Here is a 26,025-nt window from a genome sequence, read left to right as displayed (position 1 = left end):
GACATGTGTATATGTAGGTATATAATATATGCGTGCTAATGAACTTTGCGGCTAGTGCCTAATTCAGATAGATATAAGACGTAAATCGGAAATATGGGTACGATAAATTTAGATACGTGCATATATGTGTACAGCAGGTAATAGGCAGTTTGTTTGTTTAGGGTGAGCGTGATATCTATGGCTCTAATATGTACGTATGTCTCGTAGTTTGGAAAAATATGAAGGATTATGTTGGATTTGTAGCTATATACGGACAGGGAAATGTGCGTCTCTTACATAAGATGAACACAAAACCTTTATACCCGAAGCGCGAGCTTCCGGTATTCCGACTTGTTTTTTACTAGAAAGGCAGCGCCCGTGTTGCTGTTATGCCGAATAGTGCTGTATCTGGTGAAATTGACATTATGTCTATGGTTTAGATGAGTCTCCAAAACGCAAAATATGTCTGCTTTCAGAGTGTCAATCAACGCTTCAGGAGTGGCACGTTGGGCGTGTGATACCAGGGACGCGGAGTTAAATGTGACTATGTTTAACTCCATAGATTCATAATTAATTGGATGGCGGCAAACTGCCGCTGTTCGTTTGTCTGGGCGGAAGCAAGACTTTCGACCAGATTCTTGAAGGCCAGTTTGTTTGTATCTTTACTTTACAATTGGTTTGGATTTCTACCGACTTGATCTCTCCCTTTCCCCTGAAAGCTACTGCAGATAATTACATCGCAGGGTGAAGTTGATAATAATCAATTATTTCTCCTTCTATAAGTTCTGCAAGCTCCCTTATGAATTTAGATTATATTTAGACCTCCTCGAAACCTATCACTTCCACGCCAACTTGGTGAACTGACAATTGTAAAGTTATCAGGGAACCCGAATTCCTGAAAGCATGGGCACTATACACCACAGAGCATCTAGCACCGAGTTTTCTGATACCCCCGCTGTCACGATGTATTCTCTGGATCTACTCCGCGTGCATTAAAGAGAATTTTTTCCCGAAGGATAATTCCGGATCTGCCTTGTCAAGCATCTAGATACACCTACTTCAGTCAACGCAATTTGTTATGAAATGATGGAGTTGAATGCTTTCTTCACACATAGTGCTAACATATATGTATAGCAGCTCTAGGGGCAACTGATTATGACCATTTGGTAGTTCCACCACTATGTTTGTGGCTTCTATCATCAAGTGGGAACCCCTAAGCCTATACTGTTATTCGTACTAGATGTTGCTGTCTTAAATAACAAACAAAATCTTTCCAAAATCTTGTGTTCGGCAAGTAGATACAGTCATATGATGCTGTTTCTTCAGATGGCTTAATCGGTTCGGGTGACATTATGAACTTGTGATTTTTCGGCTGGTCATGGAATATACTTCGTTTTCAGCACATCTCGAAAGTGCAAGCTTCAAGGTGCTGTTGAAAACCCAGCAAAACCTGAAGTTTCCGCGGTGTTTGGAGGTATGGCACGCTCGTTGTAATGCGCGGTTGTTTGCTATCCGCAGTATATGTGATGAGAGAAGAAGTAGGCTGAGGCATATGAGTAGAGTAGTGGTAAATACTTTTCGCACTTAAGAATTGAATTGTTAAGTTAAATTGTTCCATTATATCCTGCTACTATAATACTTTCATCAAACGCCCATAACAATTTTCACCCTCTTTAGTCTCTTACAGACGTATCAACTTCAGAATTATGAGATTAACTAGTTTTGTTCTAACGCGGTTGAGTCCTACTTTTCGAAAAATATCACCCTGCACACGCTTGCCATTCTCGTTTGAAGTAGATGAACTTTGGACATCTTTCTTTTTCTTTAGAGTTGCCTTTCTCTACGCTCTCCATATTCTCTCTCACTGAATTTTCTTAACAGGCAGTGGAACATTTTGTTTTTTGTGACTGAGTACAGTTCCTCTTTTGCTTATTATGTTTTTCTTATGAGGTCAATGTGACTCATATTCCCTGTTTTCATTCTAGGCCAAATTATGCGCCAGGCAGACATCAGTTCCGTATGCATTGTTGGAGGTTCTTTCACCTCCTCCTCCTATCATTGCAACATCAAGTGAGATGAAAGTTGTTTGCACCTGGTTACTTCGTCTTGTATCTTCCGAAATTAAGCGTCGGAATAATGTTTCAAGTTCTGGGGTCGTAAAAGGCGATTAGAAGGAATAGAGATTTGTGGGCTAGAAACCTGGACATTTCGATTCTTCTTCTTACTGTTGAAACGTTATCGACGGCTCGAAAGGCCTTCTCAATTATGAACTTCAGTTATCGTATACAGATACGCTCGCTTTCTCCAATTTGAGCGAGAGTTCTAGTGTTACAAGCTGGACCTTCTGGAGTCAAGGGAGGTAAGGTGGAGAAATTTGGAGAGTACTCCTCCCTTTCTGCAACACTGTTTAACTAACTTTGGAAAGGTTGTCGGAAGCAAGCATGAATTCAGTCCAGAATGCGGAACGTCTCAATAGTCAGTGCTGCTCCCAAACGGTGGCTTCTGATCCAAATGAGAAGGAGGCGTTCTGTGTCAGTGAATAGTTCCTAAATGTAATATTGCGGTCGGTGATCTATATGGCAAAGTGGGCATCTCATTCGAGACAGAACCTGCCCCATGGTCGGTTGGATTTTAACTGATCGATATAATATGAACAATCAGATTCCGCACATAATCATAAATTTAGTATTGTCTTCTGGACGTGCGTAGCACGAGAGATGTTGACATTTTCCTCGACCGAGATCGTCGCCTGATGATGGCTTGTCCTTGCTTGTTTATTGCAACTGCTGCTTCCCGTACGGTGGGAGAGCTTTGACTTCCATGTTCAACAATTACCGCTTACGTGATCTGGCTAATGTTTGAGAGCGGCGCCCAAAGCGTCAGAAGATCTGGTTGACTGTGGAGTGTAGGATGCAATTCGATGAAACGCCGCACGCTTTAGCTTAGATATAGGGACAGATCTCGTGAAGTGCGTCGTAGTCACTATTGCACTGTTCAGGGGAACAGAATCTGAAGCAAATGGTAAAGATTTCAGAATCTTCTGGGTCCTTCGAAGTTTGCTGACATTTCCGCCTAGATCTTTTAGGTCGGGGTCAGCTTTGACCTTTTTCAGTATTTCCGCATAGGGCAAACTTCCATTTCTGGAGATCACAATTACTTCTGGGTGAATTCGTACTTTTGCCTTTTTCTTCACTTTTTTATTAACTACCTTGGCCCATCCACCGTTTTCATTCCCCTTGGACTTTGCCGATTCAATTGTCGGAGCTCGCACTTGGAGGACCTGCTTTCTCTTTTCAGTGCTTTTAGTTCCGTTTTTCGGAACTATTTGTATAACCTTTTTCCTCTTAGGCGCCTGCAGATTTCCTAGAGGATCCACATCTTTTTTCCGCACTCTCTTGTTTGTTGGCAGGTTGATTGAAATTCGATGAGGTGTCACTTGGGTCGCCTGTGACACCGTTGGGCAATTGATTTCGACTTGCCCTTGGAATTTCGTTCCTCGTGCTGCTATTTGTTGTAGTGCACTCTAATAGCTCTCACCATATTTTTTATGGCTTGGTGCACGTTGTGCTTATCCTTGTTGAACTCAGACAGCTCAACTGTTTTTGCACCAAGGTTTGTGAAGGGTAATTCCTCTGGATCAGGGCTCTGCTCTCCATGAGTCCTATTCGGATTACTACTTTTAAATAAATAGTCCTTCACATTTGGCCTTCTCTCCGTTTTATCTTTTTTGATATTTGGCATTGGCAGAAATCTCACAGTTGACGAACTTGTTTTGAATAGGTCCTTTTCCTGATCCTGGAGTACTTCCTGCTGTTGCTCCTCTTGAATATGTGCCGCCGGTGCTGTTGTTGTTTTTGTCGTCCAGCGATTTGCTTTCAATTCATAATCCTTCGATTTTGTTGCTGGTGTTCTTGGTAGAGTGATACTTCGCGTGGACACTTCCTTTTCCAAATCTATCTATCTGTAGCATTATATGCCACGGTGGCTAAGTTGTCCACTAACGAGGCACTGCGGTCGAGGGAATATCGACGATCGAGAGCCCACTTCCTCACTCACAAAAGTCGCCAGTATTGGCATTCCGTGCCTCTGCACTGTAAGTTTCCTCCTTTTCGCGTCTTTCGTGGTGGTTTTATGTTCTGGGTATCCTTCCCATAGCCATTTTGGTCCGCGCACCAGAGATGAGCAAACACTAGCCCATGCATAGTCAGAAAACAAAGGTGCAGTCATCAAGGCTCCGAAATAGCCTGCATACCAAAGTCTTCTAAAATATAGTTAATAATAGAATGTCAATAGATTTTTAAAATTTACTCCGAATTCCTCTTGAGGGCATTCTAGACTATTGAAATTTTGCACTAACATAGGCTCTAATATGGAGCAGTTTGGTGGAAATTGTGCTATTATTAACAAACTTACAGTAGGTCAAAGTTGTCTCTTTTGCGTCAAATTTTCACTCTCTAAGAAATCAAATGTCAGTACCACAGCGAATTGAATATCGTGTACGTTCAACGGATATACACTACGAACTATGTATAAATGAAACCATCGTCTACTCGAATATTATTACATGGAATATCAACAAAACCTCTCATACGTGACACACCGAGCTTCCGGTTTCCGAGAGGTATACATCGTACATTCAATACTGACAATCTTATTTATGAAAGAGATCGAAAAAAATATGATGGAGCTATCTTTCCCGGGACGGCGCTTAATAAATGAGTTCAAATTCCGGAGCGCCACACAATCGTTTCAGGAAAAAATCTTCGGCAGGTTATAGAATTATTTGTGGAAACTGTTCAATCAAATAACTCGGTCATGTCATAATTAAGTGAGTTTAAGTGCAAAACACCCATCGGATGATTTCTTACGATCACGGAAAAAATTTGCGGTTTCTAGACATACAGTCTCTCAAAGAGCATTCGACTTAGCCTACAATCTTCCGTATTGAACTTTGGTAAATTTAATGATGAGAATTGTAAATAATAGCAGGGCGGTAAACAGTATCGCTAATAATGACCGCGGTCGTTAGAATTATCTTGAAGAAAATTACGATCTCGCATGCAACCATCAGAACGTTTAATTTCAAATTTGATGCTTGTGAAATCACAGATCCTAGAGTAATTTCTGAGCACATAAAAAGGTCATAATCGATAGTTATGAATCTTGTGGCCATAGCACCAGAAAGAAACACTATCTGAATTACTTGGCATTTACACAATTGCGGAAAGGCGAAGATATACACACTTGTATTAGATATACCCATATATGAGCCTGATATAAAACTGCAGAGCTTCAGCAAAGGTTGGGTATCACTACAGAAGATACACACTCTATTGAAGCTCAGCTATGATTGACTTTTTTCTGAAATCTAAGATTGTCGAATGATGATCACAGATGATCATCTTAAATGAATTTAGCAGAGTCATCATCATTTGAAACATCCCTTCATATTTTGCCAGCTGGAGATTGAATTAAAATAGATTTCTGATTCTGAATGTAACGTGGGAAAGGTTTGTGCAGACATCAATCGAGCGGCTAAGTTTCGTAAAATATTTAGATTCAAACTGATTAGATCGTGGGTAATTGAAATCCCTGGCGTTCTTATATGTTCTTTCAACAGTATTACCATGTGATTTGGTACAAAATGAAACTTAGATACATAATCCGCCGATTAATTGGATACCGATCAGTGCAAAGTGTACCATCCAGCAAAGTATCTCATTAAAAAAATTGTTATTTGTTGCTCACAACTATCAATACCAATTATACTATGAACTGAATAACTACAAAGATTTATCGGTATTCAATGCAAATTTGAGGTGCACAATAACAACAATTGATTGCCTACTTAATCTGAACCGATTGTGTCCTGGACATAAGGGTGCACGTATGGCTTTTAGGTAACAGATTGGAAGTTAGAACTCACACAGATGGATCTACATATGGAACAGACCGTTGATGATGAGTATGATGTAAACACCGAGGTTTATTAGTTCTTCTAATAGAATGCGACATTGTGATATTATCGCACCAGTGCATTTTTCCAAATGCATAACAGTATACGCTTATGCCCATTTGCCCACTCGCAATATGTGGGCAATTGCATCTGTGCAAGTGCAGAATGCATCCGTTTCAATTGATGAAAAACTGCAAGTTTATCTTCACCGGAATGCTCATTGTTGCCTGTACCTGTTGTTCTGATATGAGCGGTAATAATGTCGACCTTGATTTGTATCGATAACTTTGAGTACAAAGTCGTGTTTTCAACTCTGGTTAGAACATTAATGTGCAATGAGGCAGAGGAAAATTTTTTCAATTGAATATGCTGCAGATAGTTATGAAGTGTATGAATGGAAAAATATAACCATTTGAGGAAGTATTGGAGAGATAAAATTGTGTAAGGGTCATAATTCCGAAAAAGTCATCAACCCCAAAGTCTTTATAAGGATTTAAAGTATAAACCCTCTCAAATTTGGCTAAGAGAGGAAACGAGTTCATGAGATTGGCTTTATTTATCTTTCACGCTTTGCTCTTATAACCCAAAGCTATTACATTGTCATAAACCTCTTCGTAGGCATAGCGTGTCAACAAATGTGCTTTCTCAGAACCTTGCGTTTTTCTTTTATAGTTCTGCACCATTTAGGTTTAGTAACCCATTCACCGGACTGAGATAGTTTTTTTTTGGGAGTAGGTTAGGTGAATGTGTTTACGCACAGAGTGTTGGACTCTCGCAACATTACTTTGCCGGACTACCAACTAAACACCTCCTTTGTCATCAGAGAACTAGCCTGGAACCGTTTGACACATTACTTCCGGCTAGCCCTCCCGCTCTCCCGGCTTTGGGAGTCTTCAAGTCAGGGAATTCCTTTCACCTTTCTTCAGGAAACGCCTTACCATCCGATCTCTCCGCCGGTCGAGTTCAATCTTCTTCGCAATAAGAAGAGTCCGAACATAATGCGCAATGCGATTCCAGCTGCTAACGCTCTTCAGCATCTCTCTGACAATTTTTTTTCTGGAGAGAGCTCCCCTGTGTCTGCATAAAGCTACAGACGAAAGCTGTCCCACCTCCCGTACAGAACACACAATCAGGAGATCGCGTCTTCCAAATCCTGTGCAGAGAAGACTGAAAACCTCCATGGCCGCAGGACCGACTGCGCTGCTCCCATAAGGAGACGCCATCTAGGAGATATAGGGCCCTCGACATTCGCCACTCGCAACTCAAGGCCAGCTGCAGCCCTGTCCGCTGCTGCTTTGATTTACTCGAAGAAACTCATCATCGAGTCGAGCATTAAACGAAAGTATTTAACCGCTGGTTTTGACTCTATAGTCAACTCGTCATGGGACGCAGGGTCAGGATTCTCCTTCTGGTCAAGATGACTACTTCGGTTTTTTCCAGTGCAAGGCGTCGCATCAATATGCCAAGTCTGATTTGCACCTGTTCAACACTGCGTCCGGCAACAAGTGCCGCAACATCGTCTGCATAACCGACCAGGCGCGACTCTCGAGTCTCAGCAGACTATCATAAGAAGCGTTCCAGAGGTCTGGCCCTAGAATGGATCCCTGTGCTACTCCCGACCTGATTTCCATCCTCTTTCGGCCCTCTAGCGTCTCATAGAGCAGGGAGCTAATCCTTCAATATCCACAAGAGATAGCTTGGCACGTGAAATGAGTTTTCTAATGTGCCTAGCATATCTGAACATCTTACGGAATTGAAGGCATTTCCGACATTAAGCGTTGCGAGGAGCACTATCTATCGAGATTGGCGGCTGTGTGCCTCCGCTCAATGAACCTCATGTACCACCTCCATAATAGCACCCCCTGTTCTGAACCGGAACTGCTTTGGGGATAAGTCCCCGGCAACGCGGATCGCTTCAGCGAGCCTACTCCTGATGAGCTTCTCGAGCACTTTCCCGGCCGTGTCAAACATACACAGCGGTCGGTATGCAGATGGGAGCTCCAGGTCTCCTTTACCCTTGCTGATCAGCGCGAGCCTGGCCACCTTCCAGCGGCAAGAAAAAATGTTCTCCGTCAAGCAAGCGTTGAACGCCTCAAGCAGCAATTCTGGCCGTTGGCGGAACACCAGTTTGTAAACTTCCGCGGGATGCCATTAAGATCTGGCGCCATCTTGTTTTTCATAGTGAGAACCGCTTCTTCGAGTTCTCTCATTGTGAAAAGGGGGCAATCCTCGACGCTTTCCACGCTATTGACATCAACTCGTACAGAATGTCTGGGGTACAATGCCCGCAAAATGTGGTCCATCTGGTTGGTACTTTGTATGCAGGGCTTCCGCAGAGCCCCGATTTTCCGGGTGATAAGCCAAGTCCTCACGGGTCCTAATCCACCTCGTTGATAAGGTTCTGCCAGCCGCGAGCTTTGCTTTTATTTATAACGCTGCGAAGTCCCCTTTTTGCTGATCTATACTGTGTCTTTATGGCACATGCCTCCTCGTTGGTGTGCAAACGTGCCAAACGGCGCAGCTTATGCCACTCCCTTCGTAGGTCGACAATTTCTGCCGTCCAGTAATATATAGAAGGCTTGTTGCGCCTGGGGCCCCTCCCAGGCATGGAAGCCTCACAAGTCGTCGTTATCATGTTCATCACTGAATTGACGACGGTGTCAGCTGCAACACTACTACCCCCCGGAGCGCCTTCCAGCGCGGCCATGTCTGCTCCAAGAGCTTCGACGAACTTCCCGATGTTCATCCTCGCGACATTCGACAGACAGGAGCGTCAGCGCGATGAACTGGTGATCACTTGCCGAGAAGTCTTTTAGGACTCGCCACCCGTCCACCGATGATGCCAGAGATTCCGACGCAAAAGTGATGTCAGGAATGCTTCCTTCACAGCCTGGGCGCCGAAACGTTGACGTGGATCCGGTATTTAAAACTACGAGCCCGGTTCTCGCCGCCATTTCTAGAATCCGTTTTCCTCTGAAGTCTGACTGAGACATGCCCCATTCAAGGGCCTGGCATTAACATCACCGCCTACCAGGATTCGCCCCTTCGTGCTCGAAACGGCGCCTTCCAGAGCATCAAGTCGGGGCCGAAAGTCCGGCATCGGCGTTAGGTAAACGTTAAAAAACGTTATCCCTAAACACCGAATCCAGACAAACCCGTTCCTTCGCCTTCGGCAAGAACGTCGAACGTCGTCCTGAACCTAGATGGCAGCGGTGCCCGATAAATCGAGATGCCATGAGGACGGGTCCTTGCTTTGGTATTGCTCGCTAATTAACATTTATTTTCACAGCGACGGAGACTTCCACCACGGCGAGCTTTTGCCCTTACGGAGGTGATACCTACCCGGGCATTGTTTACCTCTAGACATTCACGCTTTATTGCCCTCTCCACTTCGACTTTTTCTGTGAGGCAGTCAAGATTCCGGATTTCTAGAGAGCACATGAGTTCTAGTCTGTAAAAAAGAGCCTTCTCCTTCAATAACCCCTTGACCGCTTCGCAGAACGTACGATTGTTTGTCGTTTTTGAGCCCAGTTCGACGAGAACTCCGCCACTCCTCGTTTTCCGTATGGAAGACACCTCTGCTCCGTTATCTTCGGGTTTCATCCTGTAGCGGATTTCACTAAGGACTTCGGCAAATGACTTGCCTTCCGTTGGCTTAATGAGCAGACTCGACGGTCAAGTCCTTCTTCGTTTCCTCGTCTGGGCTTTTGGTTGGCAATCTCCTTGGCTTTTGACAGACGTATTTCTGGCGGTGTAGTCAATTGTTTCCTTTTTGCCTTTTTCGCCTTCTTTTTTTGGGCCCTGCAAACTACTTTGATAAAGTCTCCTTCAGGCGTCGTCCTCTTTCCGCTTTTTCCCCAGTTCGCCTTGCAGTGGGCTATCTGCAGTCCGTTTGACGCAAGCAGCATTTTCAGCGGGGAGTGCGGCTGTTTCTGCTCCCCAATCGTCTTCCGCTGCTCTCCACGTTCACCTATAGAAGGAGATGCGGCCCAATAGTTCCTCCAATTCCATCAACCTGTTTTAGACGCCTTTGCCGACGTTCCTCTGGAGGAACGTTGCCAACGCATACGCTTTACCACTGCTGTGCATTTTCTGATGAGCCTTTTCACTTCGGCTCTAGCTAGGATGGTCGATTGCACTTCCATTCGGTTTGTGTCCGGATTCATCTGCTCAGGACTAGCGATTCTGACTCAGCTTTCTTTCGGAACAGGGGCACTACAAGGTATTGGAGTTGCCATCTCCGCCCGTTTAGTCGCCCCACATGATAGGGGAGTATGTCAGCCCTCGCTGTCTCTTTCGCTGATCGCGGTGAATGACGCATTTTTGTGCTGCGCCCAAACGCACTCAGCTCTTCCTCCTTCCCTGTTATTTCGTCGATTTTTTTTTATTAATTTATGTATATTCTCCATGGAAAACTAACCAGCGCATCGTGTGCAAGGAAGCGAGCCGCAATAGTCAGGAACGGGTGTACCTTCGGGGACACAGCCTGACATACACTTAGTTGATCCTGGAATTGACGGACGAATCGGCGCTCGCTCGGGGCAACGCGGTCTATCAACACCGGTTTAATACACATTACCCGAGCAGCGTCCCGAAGGGGCTGGCTCCTGATACACGTTACTACTACCACCTTGGCATCTCGGGGACGTCACACTCCGTATCGTAAGCGACCCGTTAAAGGTCTTTCTTTTATGTTCTGACAGAAAAGTTTGGTGTGCCTAGCAGCATTAGGGCTTCGTCACCTTTCATTATGGGAAGCTTGTTCCCAGTTTTTGATAGCAGCACCAGCCAATGCTATTGACACCCCAATTGCTGGTTGCAGTCCGGGCATGGCAGAAGTTGAAGCCTATTTTGCTGAGGCATCCGAGATTTCATTTCCCTCTACACCAGAATGACCAGGTACCCAGAGTAATTCTACCATATTGAATCTAGAAACGAATTTTTAAGTGATCAAAGTACTACCCAACGCCCTCAATGCAGCTTGACTATCGCTACAGATTACAATGCCCTACAGCCGCTCGTCAATCATCCAGGTCGCCGTCCTTAAGATCGCATAAACTTCAACCTTAAAAGACCTTTATGTGTTGTCCCAAAGGAAAAACCCACTTCTCTTTTTTATTTGAAAGGTAGACTTCGGCTTCAGAATCCGAGAATCGGAAGGCATTGCGAAAACTATATTCAGTTCTCCCAATGACTCTCCCAGTGCTCTGTGTCCCCACGTCCATTGTTTCCCCATAGATCTACTCGAATTAGTCTACGAGTTGCTCTATTGCAGTCCTCTGAATAAACAAATCCAATGGCTGTAAATTGAGCAATATGTGGCGGAATGTTTGGACGGGGTACTTCTCGAGGATCTGACGCTCAACCAATCTCTCCAGACATTTCAGCAAAAATGATGTTAAGCTGATTTGCTTGAAGTTCTTTGGATTTGAATGGTCATCTTTCCCAGTCTTTGGCACGAAGACTACTTTCTCCTTCTGCCAAGAGAAAGGTACCTAGCCAAAGCAAGACATTTTCGAAAAAAACATTTCTCGGAATTTGCTCTAAATGCTCTAAACTCTGCAAGCACGATTTAGAAGTTGTCTGGTTGATTTCCTGAGTCTTTGCAGTTCTCGGTTCCACCATGGAATCGTTTTACCACGTTGACCTCGCTTCTTCAAAGCCCTCTAAAAGTGGGCGATTCAGAGTTTCCTATTGATTTTCTACCGCCGAAGGAGTCCTTATTCGCCTAGGGACCTCAACCACCAAGAAGTTCATTAAGCTTTGTCCAATCAGTTTTCCTAGGATTCCGTCTTTGTATTACAGGCTGTTCGCTTGCAATAGTCAGACTAAATTCTAAGTAACGGTGATCTGAGAATGAGATTTCATCTAGCACTCGCCAGTTTCTAATCAACTCTAACAACTTTGAAGCGCAGATTGTTAGGTCAATTACATCGCTTTTTCTTGGTTCCACGAATGGAGGGGCGCACCCTTCGTGCGCGGTCATGAAGCCAGCTGAAGTGATAAAATCAAACAGTTTCTCTCTTCTAGGATTGCATTTGCCACGTTTCTCCTCTTACCATTAAGCTGATATTGTAAGTTGACCGCAACAAGGTCCTGGGAACAAAATTGTCTCAGCATGGTTGTGTCTAACAATTTTGACATCAGAACGCAGGCCCTTGGTCTCAAGAATCTTTCATCGAAGAAGATCCTAGTCTCCATGACTGATCCAATACCACAGATTATGTTAAAACGAACCCATGGCTCTTGAACCATAAATTTATAAGGATTGTGCAGCTTCGCCAACTTTGTCGCAGGTGATAGGAAGAAGCTTTGGCACGCTGCAGGTTATGTTTGTAGCCATAAGTGCAGTCTAATATGAAAATCGCCGTTAACTGAACAGTCTGCTGCGTGCAGTGTGAATCTCATCGGGGTTACCAGCTTGTCCTCACCTTCCGCCGAAAGTTCCGCTTTCTTGCGTGCAATTTCCCTGGATATCGCCACACTTGGTGGTGTAGCAACGTCCATGTCCTCATTGCCAAGAAATTTCACCTCCTTTCGCAGTGCCTTCCATTGTCGTCGGCTAGAAGCCCTCCCAGGTTCACGGTGTCCGGGCTGTATGGATCTGTTTTCACACATCGGTGTTAGACCAGTTGCGTCCACATTACCAGCTTTCCTTTCTTCCATTTTTCCGAGCACAGGCGGAGGACAATGTTCTGACAGGCAAGCCTATAGTCTCTGTAGGCTACTCTAATATATGGCATAATGGTTTTTTCCCAGTAAATCGATCTCTGTCCAGCACATTTCCTACAACAGTGTGACTTCAGGCTCATATTGGAACAGGATATAGGTTATCTCCTGGGCAGTTTTCGCTCTGCATAGGATGAACAGCTTCCATAACAAAATGTGCAAATTCCTTTGTTTTTTTTTCGTTGCCGGGTTTGTCATTATGTAGTGAATCTAATTTGAAGTTCCTTATGTGGCTTCGCATTAATCCTATCCGAACCCCAACTTGGAGGACCAGTTGGTACAATTTGTCCCGCGGGAGAATCCCTTGCATTAATCTCCGACTGCAACTTTCCGTTAAGATTAGCGATGACCACGTGAAAGTGGAGAGAGTGTTTGGTAACAAAGATGTTAGTGTTGGCTTACCAGGCATTTTCCAGGTTTTGTACTCCACCGTGAGAAGTTCGTCCTGGAACCTATACTATCCTTTGACCTATATAAACGACATTGCAAATACGTTATCAACTAAAGTCTCTGTAGTACCCACCTCGGTGTCAGTGAGATCTGCTTTTGCATCGAAATCCACTTTCCTGTGACTTTCTTTTCTTGTTGAATATTACATGTCATCACTTATGCTTTGCGAATGTGTTTTCTAAGGTGTATAGCAAAATGAAGGCATCGGCAGTGTGAATGCAATCTATATTTTTGCAAAATTGCATGAACTTAAGGGGGGTTTTGCAGCCAATTACTAAAAATTATAGTAATATACTATTATTAACTTTGTTTGTACAGATATCAGTATGGAAGGTATTTCGGAGCTCAGGCACCATATAGTGGCAGCCTCCTGATGTTTTTCAGATTTTTCAGTTGGGTAGTTTTTGAGAATGGCCCTTTTAAAGGAATGATCACTTTCAACTCCCCCCTCCCCTATCCCCCACGTTTCCAACAAATCTCAAAGGTAACACCGGTTTTGAAAAGTACTAACCGAGACCTTTAATTTGATACCCCACATGACTATATTTGATGAAAAAAAATTTAGTTAGAAGTTTACACAAAACCTTAAAAACGAAGTGTTGATGTCGCAAGCACGGTCGAGATCCATGACCACAGGTTTAACGTTTCAAATAACAATTGTGATAGTAGTCTGGCGCCATGTTAGAGGATTACTATTAGGTTGTTGCAAATGAAATGTCGGATTTTTCAATGAAGTGAAGTTAGTTATGATTTTAATGTTTAAAACTGCCGCAAGGTGACTCTGGTGGTATGGGATAATTGAGTATAAATAGTCGTTCGTTCGGTCAAGGAGTCATTTCAGTTTCAATCGTCATTGAAGTTCCAAGTAAAACTCAAAGAAAAAAGCATGGAAGGGAGTCAAAAACGTCTACTTTTTCTATATGAATTTAAACTTGGTCACAACGCAGCGGAGGCAACCAGAAACATTTGCAGAGCATTTGGAGCTGACGCAGCAAACGAACGAACGACACAGCATGATAACGCCCGACCTCATGTTTCCAGAATGACGGTCCAAAAATTAAATGAATTACGATATGAGACTCTTCCTCATCCACCATATTCACCTGACCTCTCGCCAACCGACTACCACTTTTTTAAGCATTTGGATCACTTTTTGGCGGGGAAACAATTCAGCAATGAAGTAGCTGTCAAAAGTGCCTTTGAAGAATTTCTTAACTCTAGAAACCCAGACTTTTAGGAAACTGGAATAAATGCCCTTGTATCTCGTTGGGAGAAGTGCATTGAAGCTGCTGGTTCTTATTTTGACTAATAAAATTAATTTTCATAAAAGTTATAGTTTTTTAAAATTTTACTCAAATATCCGACATTTCATTTGGAACAACCTAATAAATGCAGAATAAGCCTTCTGAAATTTATAATAAGTGAAAACAAATACGCTCTAGGTATCACGCTAAATATTCATGGTTTGCCATTTGCGATGAAATTAAAACTATCAATTTGATAAGTGTCGATTAAATGGTTAAGTTTAGTAGTAAATTGAAGTAATTTTTGAAGTTCCTATCAGAATGAAGGTTACATTGTATTCAAACGACAGAGTCAATTTCCTGGAAAATTTAAACCTAAGCAATTTAGGAACCAGGGAAAAATTCGTTAATCAAGGTCGTGGAATGTTTTCTAATCTGATCATGCAAAATAGTAGATAAGACACAAAAAACTATTGCCAGTGGAATTAGTCCTATAATTATAACAATGAAATATAAAGAGATAATAATTATTAATACTGACTGATGTCTACATCTAAAAACGCTTGATTAGTAGATTAACGTGATTTGCTTGACATTAATATCAATATTCAACCCAATAGCGGTTATCTTGATGAATCAAGGAAAGATCGCGTGCGTGCGTAGATAAGGATAATTGGCGAAGTCATCAATAGTTTTGTTTCATTATGGGGAGATGTGAGAGAAAAAAACAACTAAATTTGTGAGTGACATGTGTAAAGAGATAATCTTAGACATTCAATCAAATGGCGAATGCCAAATTTAAATTTCAATTAATTTTCCACCGAATTAGTAGGGGAACGTACAATTTTCAATTAAAAAGCCGAATAATTTACGACCTTTCGACGCCATTAATTAACAACGAAAATAATATCAATTCAAACTATTTTATATTCATTTGGTGAAACGAATAAAAATCCCAAATTACCTTTCGTTGATAAACTTCCAAATTATCCTCCAATTTTTTCAGTTTAAACTTTCGAGAAAGAGAGCCAAAAAATTGTAATCCTATTGAAGATGATAAAGTCGTTATTGAGGATAAAAAAAGATATAACAATCTTTAACCACGATTCGTGTAGTCACTTTTGTTTAACTCTGTTTTAGCACGGTCATAAATTTTAAATACATTCAGTGACTTATGGACAGTAAAAAATGTTATTTATGTATGTCAACGTTTAAATACGTACTTTTCAAAAAGTTTTTGTTTAGTTTTCAAATTATGTAGCAGTAAGGAAGTTGAAAAATATCTTTATATTACCACTTTTGAGGTAAGTGGATGCCGACAATAGCGCATGTCAACTGGTCTTCGTAGAAATTATCAATCATTTTTAAATATTATATTTCTTCGATAAATGATCAAAGCGGAGGAACTTTTGGAACCACAAAAACCATGCGAAACTATAGAATTTTATAAAAATAAAACAAAGTTATCTAATGCATCACCAACAACGTATCTACTCGAAGCCAGAGTCATTATGTACGTACTGAAATAAGTTTTGTAGTTTCCTTCGATATTAGAGTTTGGTATCTAAATGAGCATCAAACAAGGCGGAAAAAATTGTACACCGAAAGCCTTAGATTCTTCCATTATAATCTATCACAACTAGCCTAAACAATGACGAAATCTATGAGCGATACCATGACCGTCCAATTGTGGATAAAATCCGGCTCAATAGGTTACGGTGGGCGGGTTACTTAATCCGTATGGATGAGGATGATCCCACTCGGAAAGTCTATAAGGGCAATATCTATGGTAGAAAAAGAAGACGAGGCAGACTCTGCCTAAGATGGAGCGATGGCGTAGGCCAGGACGCCAGACAGCTTTTAAGGATATCGAATTGGTGGACCTCGGCGCAAAACCGGTATGTCTAGAGTTCCTTATTAAGGCAGGTCTAGACCGGATACCGGTTGTTGCGCCGTTGATGATGATGAATTTATCACAACAATGGTTAGGTAAATCTAGTGTGACCTTCTATTCCTCTTTAGCAGTAGGAGCTTCCTGCCCAATTAGTGTTGTTCCCTTTTGATGCCAAAAGCTCCTGAGGCACTGACTGTTGTCATGGGGATAAGAATCCAGTCAGTGTAGGGAAGCAGAACCCAGTCAACTCAATCGCCATAAAAATGCCTGAGCATTTGCACCGATCCCACAGACCACTTTTGAACTGTCGGCGAAGATTACTGTGTCCTTACTTTGCAACACGTCGTCGGTCTCCACTCTGCTGTTTAGAAAGCCCAGAACAAAGTTTTCATCGAAGGTTGGCTTGTGTCGATACTACAGCGTATTTAATTTGGAAGCGTAGGAATACATTGAGAGCATCTACTGGGCAGGACTGCTCAGCGCTGGCCATCACATATGTGTTTGTGTGTATAAGGTAGAGCAGTTGGAGCATATCAGCACCAAAAATCTGATGTTTGATGCGTCCATACGCGGGACAATAACTTAGAAAATGTTCTGTGGATCCCACTACCTCATTATAGGATGGATACGTATCATCTTGAAGAATCCCTATTTTGAACATATGTCCAGGTAGCGAATTATGGTCAGTCAGAATGTCTACAATACTTCTGAAATCCTTCCTGCTTTTTGACAGGATAAACTTTACCCTATGTTTTTTTGGTTCTGACAGGAAAAGTTAGGGGTGTTTAACAACATTAAGGTTCTGCCACCTGTCATTATGGGAAGCTTGTTCAAAGTTTTTGATAGCAATGCTACTGACAGCCCAATTGTTGGTTCCAATTCAGGTACGGGGGAAATTTAACCCTTTTTTCCTAAAGCATTCCGTGTTGAATCTACAGAGTTCAATCGAATTTCACATTCATGAATGGTTTTTGAAGTGATAGAAGGGTAGCTCAGCGCTCTCAATGCAGCTTAACTATCGCTACAAAATTGCGTCCTTTATCCTTGGAAGCAAAGAGTGCAGAGCAGACTTACAGGACTTTCAACGCTGGTAAGTGTGTTGGTTTTCATTTAGTGTGTGCGACCCTAGAACCTTCTCACGAATGTCACGCTGAACCAGTCCCTCCAGACATTTCAGCGAAAATGAGAGCTGATTTGTCTCAAGTTCTTTGGATTTGAATGGTCATCTTTCCCAGGCTTAGGTATGAAGACTACCCTAGCCCTCTGAATAGTACTTCAATATATCCGAGGAGCTCTACCCATTGTGACATGACAAACCACCATAAAATAAAAATACGGACTGCCCTTCACATAAAAACAAAATTATCTTTGTCATCGAAGGGAGCTCCACGTTTGACGGCACCCTATGAGACAACTCCGGCAACTCCAACAATTTTCATAGAGTTGCTTCTCCATGGAAAGGAAGGAATGGAGAGCAATCTTGCAGGGCTCTTTGAGATAGTTATGTAGCCCAAAGCAAGATTCGCTAAAAAAGTTATTTCCTACAAGTCCCAATTGGCAAGTGGCTGCTCTGCGGAACCTAATTAGCGCTAAGATCCGTCTTTTTGATGCCACAAATTTCTAAGGGCATGAGTATTGTGGGAAGAGCAAGGGAGTAGACTTCAGAAACTTCAGTTCTTAAGAGTCAGCTCGAAGCACCATGCAACTACAGATATTTAGCTAGAGCTGGACAATCGTCAAGAAAGTGCCTGAGGGTTTCTCCCTTCTTTCGCAGCTTGGGCAATGCAACTTGTAGGGTATATCGAGTTTGCTGGCATGGTCTCCTATAAGTGAGACCCAATCGTCGTATACGGAGCGTGTGTGGTAAGCTGTCGTGCGTTCAGATAACTTAGCGCGTGTTAAGGGGGTCATCCCATGTGTCGGATCCGCGAAATCGATTTCTTTTTTTTTGGCATCAATTATATCTAGATATAGTGTAGAATATATGGGCAAAGTTATTTTTTGATATTCGAAGTCGTTCGGAAATTATAGTGTTAAACACGTGATAAGTCTTATGCTAGATTTATGTCGATCGTCGTAATAAAGCTCGTATTTATCGGTCCGAATGACTTTGCTAAAAGGACAAGAATTGAAGCCAAGGCCGTACATGTGTTTTTTCAAGAAGCCTAAGGTTTAAGGACTAGGTATAGCAGATTCATGGTCAGTTAAGATTTTATGGCTAACAATCGCATTCTACTTTTTAAATGCGTTTTTATCGAAACTGCATGTTAAAAATCGGCTGCCACCATAGCGCAAAATCTATCCAACGAAATTCTTTGAAATTTTCACGACTTATTCAGAACATATTTCTATGGTCCACAAACTAGGATAATTGCGATTCATTCAGTAGTTTTTTTTTATTAATTGAAGAAGCCTTGAAAAAACTCCAAAATTCAAAAAAAAAAGTTTAACAAGGCACCAAAAATTTAGTTTTAAATATTTTTTAATAATTCTAGTTTGCGGACTGTAGTTAAGTCTCTACGTTAAAATGCCGTTTCCTTTTTTTCTTTAAGATGATCGCAACTCCCTCTAGCGTGGCAGCAGAAAAGCACCTTTTTTTGGAGATGGGTGTGTAAATTACTCTGCATTTCAATAACGAACTGTGTGAGCGGGCTGGAAAAAATACTATGCACGCTCAAGATATTAGTAAATTTATGGTAAAAAATTCGTATTTGTATCTTGATCCAGTTCTTCACAAAAAATTTCCAAAAAGAGCCAAAAAAACCGCCTTCATACGGGATGACCCCCTTAAGTAGTGCGAGTAGATTCTACCCTTGATGGTCGTCATCGGGACGTCGCCAAGAATAGAGCCTCGCCTGGCCAGACCATCAGTCCGCTCATTCCTCTCTAAGTTTTTATCACCGGGATCTCAGAGGAAAGTGACTTTGTGCGTGCTTCTAGATTATTCGGTGTGTCCCTGGACTGCCTCATTAGCCTATAAAATGGCGTGAGTACGAAGCTTTAGTAGCCGCCTAGCTATGGGCCAAGATGAGTGTGTCACTCTTGGGGTTCAGATCATGTAATAGCCCCCGATAGGCTTCTAGTGTCGACAGTCGGAAGGCCTTGAATACATTGGCAAATCCTGGGAGACCGTACGACCCGGATGCACTGTTTGTATCTGAGAAAACGTCCGGTCCCACAGATTATCTTTGATTCGTCGGTGAAGAATATTGTGTTGTATAATACATTGTTGGTTCCCCATTTTGCTCTGGTTGGATTGCTTACAGGAAAGTTCCTCGCAAAGCTCGGTTTGCATGTGGTATATTCCGTTGAACCTGATTCTGCATATGTTACAAAATTCTTATTTTTCACGTAAGATAAGATCATAATAATTATTTCTCACTTTGCCAATAACTTTCTATAGTAAAATTCCCGCAACTATGAAATGAATTAACGTGGTTACTTTTACCAATAAATCAGGACACAGGCTCTCGGCCTTGTAGATCTTTCATCGTAGGAGACTCTAATCCTTTTAACCAACCCAATTCCACAGATTTTGTTACGTCTTGCTGCCAGCTGAAAGAACGAGAATTTGGCATGCTTCATGTTACTTTGATCAAGAATTTTTTACATACCTAAGAATTGCCGCATTTTGTGGTGCTGCAGTGCCCATATTCTGATCCATACAGGGATTCTTCTGTTCACGCACAGTATTCTTCTTTTTAGATTTAGCCTCTTCTTTGGTTCGCGTTAGAATAAATTTGAAGGCATGAACTGGCATCGAGCCAGTTGTATTCATCTCACTAGCTTCCTTTTCTTTCTCTTTTAAAAGTTTAGGTGAAGATTCTAACGGGTAGCATTTGACGTGTAGTTCACTCATCATAGCAAGTTCTCAGACGCGGGTTGTGCCAATGTCAATGCCCTTTCCTTCGCGTACAAATTCATTGTGGAGAAGTGCATTAATGGTGTAGTTTGTTTTATTTGCTATCCAAATAAAAATAATGATTGACTTCCAATTTCTGAAGGAAAAATATGGTGATTGTCCCTGAACCCCTTTAGACTCTTTTTATCTTTTAATTCTACATTGCCGGAGATAAATAACGTTCTATTCACCGAGTATGCGGATGATGTTCCCTGCTTTCCTTCAAGTTCCGAGTTCTAATAAATAATAACTGGTATTGCCCACTGAAGTCATTTTAAAGTAGTCTGATTTGTGCACCACAAATGGAGGAGTTCATGGCGGAAACCTTAATTATTAAACCTCAGCCTGGTCCAGACGCTACCACTTTTTTGGCACCCCTGCAGGTGGATAAATTGCGGCTCTCATATATTGCCATCCTTACAGAACATTCCCACGGCAACGATCAGAATCATTTATATTCCTATGAAGTAGAGAACAGCTTAATTGAGATTTTTCTTTTGGTGATTTGATCACCTCCTAATACATCGGCCCTAGTCCCTGTCAAAAGCAGTGCGGATCATTTGAAAGAATTTTCTACTGCGCTTCTCGCGCGTATTACTGCTGACTGAAAAGTGTACTCCATCCAAAGTGAGCATCACCGAGATGGCCAACTTGTCTCTATTTCCCATCGTCCAATTTCTCTGGACATTGTCACATCTGATGGTGTGTGTCCTCATTTTTTGTTTGCAAAACAAAACCTTAGTAAAATCGATTCAATGTCTGTCTGTCTGTCCGTCTGTCTGTCTGTCTGTCTGTCTGTCACACGCACCTTTCTCTGAAACGGCTATATTGATTGACACGAAATTTGGTGAGAAGGTGGGAACTATGAACGCCGCAGTCAGTAATTGGCCCGCTACTCTTCCTGTTTTTTATCAATGACCTCGCCTCCATCCTCATCTGTCCGTATTTGATTTACGCAGACGACCTTAAATTGTTTGCCTCTGTTTCGTCTCCGTTGGACTGTGCTCTCTTACAGTCCTGCTGTGTAGTCTGGTTCCCCTTCCGCATCCGTGACTGCCGCGCTCTTGAAGTTGTACAACGCAAATTCACCCAACATTGATTATCCGTCACGACACCGCACCCTCAATCTCCCCTCCCTACAGCAACGCCGTATCTGCCTTGATATGTGTACTCTTTTCAAACTCTGCAATTGCATGATGGACTGCTCCGCCAACTCGGATATTACTTTCCGTATCGCCTCGTCTTATAACACACGTAGTGTGGACATTTTTGATGTACCCTTCGCGGAGCTCCAGATTTAATTCCACTCTCCGATCCCGAGGTCCTACAATGCCCTATAGGTTGGGTCCTTTGACTCTATTTCCCTCTCAAGCTTTAAGAGTAAAATAAGCCATTCACTTGCTCCTACCTCTGAAGACAATATGTGATAAGGAATTTGTTTTCTGTGGGGGGGAGGGGGGAGTCCCCATATTTGTAAAAGGGTGGTGTAAAATTTTTTTTCACTGAATATAGTCATTTGGGGTATCAAATGAAAGGTATCGATTAGTACGAAGCCGGTCTCAGTTTTGAGATTTATTATAAAGGCGGGTAGTGGGAGGGGTGGAAAGTGATGATTTCTTTAACGAACCGATTCTCAGAAACTACCCAACCGAAAAGGTGCTGCTGAAGCTGCCTCTATATGGTGCCCAGGCCCCAAAATACTCTCCATATCGATATCCATTCAAATTAAGTTAATCATCATCATCATCAACGGCGCAACAATCGGTATCCGGTCTAGGCCTGCCTTAATAAGGAACTCCAGACATCCCGGTTTTGCGCCGAGGTCCACCAATTCGATATCCCTAAAAGCTGTCTGGCGTCCTGACCCACGCCATCGCTCCATCTTAGGCAGGGTCTGCCTCGTCTTCTTTTTCTACCATAGATATTGCCCTTATAGACTTTCCGGGCGGGATTATCCTCATCCATACGGATTAAGTGACCCGCCCACCGTAACCTATTGAGCCGGATTTTATCCACAACCGGACGGTCATGGTATCGCTCATAGATTTCGTCATTGTGTAGGCTACGGAATCGTCCATCCTCATGTAGGGGGCCAAAAATTCTTCGGAGGATTCTTCTCTCGAACGCGGCCAAGAGTTCGCAATTTTTCTTGCTAAGAACCCAAGTTTCCGAGGAATACATGAGGACTGGCAAGATCATAGTCTTGTACAGTAAGAGCTTTGACCCTATGGTGAGACGTTTCGAGCGGAACAGTCTTTGTAGACTGAAATAGGCTCTGTTGGCTGACAACAACCGTGCGCGGATTTCATCATCGTAGTTGTTATCGATTGTGATTTTTGACCCTAGATAGGAGAAATTGTCAACGGTCTCAAAGTTGTATTCTCCTATCCTTATTCTTGTTCGTGTTTGTGTTTGACCAGTGCGGTTTGATGTTGTTGGTTGATTCGTCTTTGGTGCTGACGTTGCCACCATATATTTTGTCTTGCCTTCATTGATGTGCAGCCCAAGATCTCGCGCCGCCTGCTCGATCTGGATGAAGGCAGTTTGTACATCTCGGGTCGTTCTTCCCATGATGTCGATATCGTCAGCATAGGCCAGTAGTTGGGTGGACTTGAAGAGGATCGTACCTCTTGCATTTACCTCAGCATCACGGATCACTTTCTCGAGGGCCAGGTTAAAGAGGACGCATGATAGCGCATCCCCTTGTCGTAGACCGTTGTTGATGTCGAATGGTCTAGAGAGTGATCCTGCTGCTTTTATCTGGCCTCGCACATTGGTCAGGGTCAGCCTAGTCAGTCTTATTAATTTCGTCGGGATACCGAATTCTCTCATGGCCGTGTACAGTTTTACCCTGGCTATGCTATCATAGGCGGCTTTAAAGTCGATGAATAGATGGTGCAACTGTTGTCCATATTCCAACAGTTTTTCCATCGCTTGCCGCAGAGAGAAAATCTGATCTGTTGCTGATTTGCCTGGAGTGAAGCCTCTTTGGTATGGGCCAATGATGTTCTGGGCGTATGGGGCTATCCGGCCTAGTAAGATAGTGGAGGAGACGGCAGAATATAGTCCACAGGAAGACTCGGCAGAATGAAACTTCAGCACCTAAGCACTGAAGTTTACTTCTGGCGAGCCTTCCGCTTGTGTTTTCTGGGTGATTTTCGTAAAAGTGCCGCAAAAGGGCCGATCGTATGCAAAAATCCAGTTGTACTCTCCTTTCTGGTTGCACTGTAAGCACTATGTGCAGGCTTTTCATTGAAATGGGGGGGGGGGGGGGGGGGATAACTCAAATTTTTCCGTGGGGTAACATGAATATGGTATGATTCGAACTTTGTGACATGGAGAGTTAATCTCCTTTGATTGCATATTTTTGCTTTGACAACAGTAGGAGAAGGTAGTGCCCAAGGGGATCAACTAACTTTATTTGATGTGGTTTTGCGACACCTTTTTGCCATTTCTTCCGAATTCATTTTTTACCACTTATTTTAGTTTGTATTCCAGGTACTGACAGTAGCTCAGTTCTCTCTAATAAGTCCGTAAAATTTACAGGGAATACTGGTATTAAACAGAGTAAACGTAAATTTGTTAAAAAATTCAAATCTACTGGCTCAATCGAAAAACGTCAGTTGTGCTTCTACCCTAACAGACAATTCAGTATTTCCCCGAATTTTAATTAAATTATCGGAAAACTGGTCATATTGTTCCGGTCTGTTATTCCACCAGAAGCGAATCCATAATTATAATACCTCTTCGTCTAAATTATCAGTTAATTGTCACTTTTGACTGTCGTCACTTTATAAACATTTACTTTTCATATTTACCTGGCAATTAATTTTGCTGACTGAGCTATAATAATATTTCAGTTAGTCATACTTGCGGCACAATAATAACACGCTACACACCTACATTTTAATTATGTCAGTGAAATCAAATAAACTAAAAGTTTTATCAATCTTGTGCTACTATTTAATGTGCAATCAAATCAATTAGGCGCTTGTAATTTTAATGAATGAAAATGATAGACGAGTTCAGGATGTTGGGGGAAATATTTTTTGCTATGAAATAAGTAAATGGCGCCTAAATTTAACCACGACCTATTTACTTTCCAGATAAATCTTAAGCACGCTAAAATCAATCTTCACGTTTCTTAGTTCATGGAGAAAGCGTTTCTAGGGTCTGTCTAAAGCCACCTGTCACCTGACTCCAAGCAACCTCATTTGGTCGATGGTTCGCACTTAGTACCTTCACGCCTTGAACCTGGTCACGTTCGATCCCCTGACGTTTTTCATTGATTTAACTAATTCAGAGCTAGCATGTGGTTAATTACTATCTGAATAACTGCTCAACTGCTGATGATTTCCATTCCACGCATGCCTATCTACAAATGTCCTAAAATAATGATTAAGTTGTCGATTTTCATTAGCAACTTGTCTATTAAAAGGTTAAACAAACCTAATAGGCCACTCTGTTTGCTGTAACACGCAAACGTGAAATTCTATAGTTCCAGAACCTCGCCTGACTCAATTGCCTGCAAATTTGCAGAATTTCGTTTTAATAATCTAAAAATATATTCAGGTTCATTAAAAAAAAGATACATAATATGTATCCAGTGGTGATGGATTTTAACATGTATTTTCTGGGAAGCAGGTTCCATTATTTTCGCAATAATAAGAAATTCGTGCTGTCGTGATTTGGATCTTCTCTGAAACATTTTGGGAAATCCGCAAAAAAATATTTGGTTATTTCAAAAATCGGTGACGCGAAAACCCGCATATTTATTAGTAACAATGTCTGAACGGGCCCGTACTATTTATCGCTGAATCATTGGATTTCCTCGCAGACTTTCACTTAGTCAGTTTTTGAGCTCCATTGTTCGCGTGACGCTCAGCAAAGGTTAATTTCGCTTATGATTGCGAATATTGCAATGGCCAGTGTTATATGTCAATGGCTGGAGTATCTTTATGTGATCTGAGATTCGTACGTGGCTTCGGTCAGAGATTGATTGCAAGTAATTTCTATTTTGCAGTCAGCCTCTGATTGGTTATCTTATGTTGGAAAGGTTTCCATTTTGAGGTCATCGGATCAATGGGTACATAGAAAGAAGTATGGTGTGTCCGCCTCCTCTGTCCTCTTGTATTCTATAATAGGTTGCTGCTATAATAAATGTGCTGAGTTAACTGATAGTTGCAAACTTGTAATAACGATCTTCAAACTTCAGTCGCTTTAGATCACCAATTAGGGAAAGCTGGAGAAAGCATGTGTAATTAACATTTTACACTGAATTGCAATCTACAACAGATTACTCAAAATTAGTAAAAAATTAACACTAATGGAAGGCGAATGTTTTTTTATCTTCAAAATGCTAACCTTTCTAACAAAGAAGTGTAAGATTTTTTTTTTGTAATGGTATTTTATCCTGTTCTATGTAAAACACTGAGTGCCAGCCTATAAGATTTGGTTGATCTTACTTTTTTTTCTACCCACTAAAACCACCTCCTCACTTTTAGGACAAATGCCCGGCATACCGGATGTCGGTTCACCTCGTTGCCCAGTGCTCCCATCCAGACAGGGGCTGGGTATATCAGGATAGATTCTACCGGCCCTGCGATAAGCAACTGGCAACTATATATATTAGTCATCATTCTTGCTCGAGGTGAACTAGCCTTCGCAGCCTTTTCTCACGCATAGTCCAAGCACCCCGTGAACCTCAACCTGTCATCGATCATTACCGCCTGGTATCTGATGATCGATTTTGAAACAATCTCGTGATTACCAACCTGAATTTACAGTATTGCATTTCCTGCGATTGGTAATAAGGAACGCCTTCACCTTTTCATCCGCCAGGCACGGTTTAACCATTTGTAATCGCACTTTG

The sequence above is a fragment of the Hermetia illucens genome, chromosome 4 (assembly GCF_905115235.1).
Source record: "Hermetia illucens chromosome 4, iHerIll2.2.curated.20191125, whole genome shotgun sequence".
In the NCBI taxonomy this organism is placed as follows: Eukaryota; Metazoa; Arthropoda; class Insecta; order Diptera; family Stratiomyidae; genus Hermetia; species Hermetia illucens.
The sequence above is the reverse complement of the archived record's forward strand: the minus strand, read 5'-3'. Positions refer to the sequence as shown.